This window comes from Chrysemys picta, chromosome 2, assembly GCF_011386835.1.
Source record: "Chrysemys picta bellii isolate R12L10 chromosome 2, ASM1138683v2, whole genome shotgun sequence".
Taxonomy (NCBI): domain Eukaryota; kingdom Metazoa; phylum Chordata; order Testudines; family Emydidae; genus Chrysemys; species Chrysemys picta.
Genome location: NC_088792.1, coordinates 247937427 through 247941132, shown reverse-complemented (window position 1 = coordinate 247941132; position 3706 = coordinate 247937427).

The following is a 3706-nucleotide window of genomic DNA, read 5'->3' as shown; positions in this document are numbered from 1 at the left end:
AGCAATTTGTAATTTATCCCTGGGGTTTTTGAACAGAACCATGTACTCTGTGTTTAGGTTAATCATGTGACTTTTTCCTGACAAAATATGTTTTGAACTATATACATAATGCTCAGGTTTCTGTGATGTATGTACTTGGTAAAGGCTTTCTCGATTTCATTGCTTTCACAAGCCGAGTTCATCAGATCGTCAATGATAATCATATTTACTTTATTAGTAGGAAACAAACTCATCATCAAAAGCATCAGGCAGCCCCTCCACAAAATTGATAAAGGGATATTTACAAAGCAGTTCTTTATACAGAGGTTGCCAACAACTGTAACACCACACAATATTCTCAGGCATAACAGACTGTGTTGGCATTATCCAACGCGTTTTTTATAAAGTAACTTTTCCCGCAGTTGCCAGGCCCCGCGAGATTTGCAGAAAAGGGGTGTTTCCACCTAGTATCCATTTTTTTCAAAAGCCGTAGGGCAGGGTTTTAAAACCTTCTCCTAGGACCCTCTTGTTGTAAACCACTTTGTGTCTTTTAAGGGTTTTTGTCTCTATTTGCCACTGGTTTTTGTTTCTTACGATATAGGGTTGCTGCACCTCTACCTTTTTTGAGGTGTTTTCTTGCAGACCCGTGCAATAGTCCAGGACTAGATCTTTCAAACTGTCAAAGTTGATCTTTTCGCAGTTTGCTATGTTTAGGGTAATACCTTTGACTTTCATACAGGCCTTTCCACCCGACAGCTTATACCCATAGGTTTTCGGGCCTTCCAACACAAACTCGGTGATGTGTTGATCTGGCGGGATCTCGCTCGTGAGGTCCCCTAAATAATCCCCCAAAGGGGGATTCCAGTCACCCTCCCTTTTCACAAATATCACCGAGTCAGTGTCGTGGTACAGACACCACTCTTGCAAACCGTCTAGGAGGCTGTATAATTCTAAGCGGGCATAAGCGATGGTGAAACAGGCTATGAAAACATTGGTATTGCCAGAGACAGTACCGTTCTTTTGCATGCTTCCACAATACGCACGCTGTTTCATCATCGATAAACTCGCAGGATGAAACCTCATAATTGGGGGAGAATAGGTACTGCAAGAGTTCATCAGGGTCTTTCACGATGCTGGTGTTGGGTAGGTTGGATCTTTGGCCAAATTTACCCCACAGAGAATTTAAAAACAGTTTAGCGATTTGGCGTTTAGCAGGGTTTGATCTGATCTCGTGTTGGCGGAAATGCACGCCTTCTTTCTGGTAGAAATTGCTAACGTACTTATTTTGTTTTTCCCTCATCTGTGCACCAACTGGGATACCCTGAAGTCTCTTGTTTCTGGCGGAGGTGTAATTTTATATACTCTGAAAAGAGTTTCAGATTTTTCATTAAAATGCCAGATTTCATAGATCTTAGCCACCGCGTACCCCTTCGCTATGGCCGCGTTCAATTCCACCGTGCACCAAGTCCCCAGGATGGCCTGCTCCTCGTCAGTATGGGTGCATGTCTCCCACTGCTCGGTTTCTGCACAGGTTCGGCATAGCGGGAACATAAGCTTGCCACCCACTCTGACAGATAACAATGGGAAAAAGAGGCCTCGTGGGGGGTACATTTTAACTTTTGCAATTCCAAAATAATTTGCAAGGGGTCCAAATTTGTCATAGACTATATTGGGGTGTCCGATAGGGTATTCTTTGGTTTTGTTTACGAAAGGGTACAGGCTGGTAAAATCATAATAGTGGATTTCTTCCCCGGGGTTAGGCTTGTAATATAGGCGGATAGCGTTTGTCCTCCCCCGAAAAAGAGCATCCCTAGGCACAAGAGGCTGGGGTAACTGGGCTCGGTTTAAAAAGTCTGCAAGCTCCCTGTCCGTTTCTCTCATCACCTCCCATTCGTGCTCCCAAAGAGTCCTCACTACAAAACCAAGTCGTTTCAGATAGTCGGTCTTGAGCTGCGTCTTGTAATAAAGAAACCCAAAAGATGTCCCCGTCATAGGATTTTGTGCTTTTTCACAATAACAGGTGACAGCTGTGGAAAAACCACCTTTTAAACTCAAAGGCTGTGCGTACCCCATCAACATCAGCATAACCGTCTAAAAAGTAGGGGCCTACCTGTAGTAACCCACCCTGTAAAGCGTGCCGTATTTGTATATTTTCTTTGTGAGATATACACAACAGCCACTGAATAGATGGGTCGAATATCTCTTTTTCTGCCTGTGATAGTTGTCTGGAGGGAGAAGAGCTACCATGTTAGGCTCCAAAAACAAACCTGTACATAGCCATGCAGACAGATGCCAGTGTTACGTACTGGAATGGATCTATACATAGTTTTATCTCAGTGAATTTACCAGGTTCTCTCTACTACAGCTCCCTTCTCCGTCATTTTCATAATCTCTTTTCTGTATAGGATACAGGCCTGTCTCAATTTTTACATCCTGCTGACAGTAATATGCAAGCTCTTTCTGCAAGAGAAACGCCTCAGAGCTGTGGTCCCGATACGAGTCGAGAAACACTGCTTTTTCTCTAGGCATCATGCTTTCTACACCATAGTGCTCCATACCGGGCATAGGCCCCACGTAATTTTGATTTTCTAATGTATTAAAAAAGTGTGGAAAATACCCTTTGCACCCTTCAAACCCCATCGCCTGCGGTAGCTTGCTAAGCTTCATGGGCAAGAAGTTTAAAGAGTCTATAAAATGAATGCCCAGGGCCTTAACTTTCACGCACATTAGTTCACTACCCTGAGTGATCAGTTCTAGGCCCATCTTTTCCTTGATTAACTGTCTAACAATAAAGTATGCATCATAACCTTTAGAACTGTGTGCTAGGAATGTGTAGTCCCGAAACTCTTTGCCAATAAAGGTCTTCACAAACACAGAAAGACACTCATCGCCCTTAAATTCCCAGGATTTTTCTGGCTTTAGGGACATAGCAAAAATGTAATTGGGAGTATGCTCCCCAGTCTCCTGCGTGCATTCGAAATCATAAAAAATATACTTTTCTGAAGATTCGGGCTTTCTAAGGCTGTCCATAAAACAGAGGTGACCGTCTACATCACCAACGATCAAACCCTGACACTGCTTACACAGTCTCCCTTTAAACCTATGCCGCTTGTCCACGTAAGACTGACACTTCTCACACAAAGTTTTAGACATGCATTCAACTTGGTTTTTTGATGCACAGTCGATATGTCTGTCTAGACACTCTTTGAACCGACACAGTCTACAGCTAGGACACTGCTGCTGCACGCCCATGCTGTCTGAGCATGTTACACTTAAGCAGAGGCGGCAACAATACCTGCAAGAGTGGTCGTGGCTTTACACCGTGTGGCAAAACTCACAATTTTTCGCTCCAAACAACTTTTACATCCAGAACCCCATCGTAATGCTCGTCGGGCAACAGGATAAAATAAGTCTTGGGGTACACTGTGCCCAGTTTTAAAAAAGCCCCAGCCGCCTTTCGCCGTATACAGCATCACCTGTATGTTAACTCCTAAATGCTGTTCAAACTTTGCTACGTCACTGAGCAGAACCTTTTTTGATCTGACCACCCCAGTTTCTCATGTAACTTTCTCGCCTCCACTAACAATTCCGCGTCCGTAGGTTTACAATCGGACATGACGGCCAAGAGCCCACCCGCAAAACACAAATTGGTACCGGTGTAAGTCAGGTCTACTAAACACGGTCTCTTTTTATGAATAATTTGACTATTAAGGATAGTCTTTAAAAC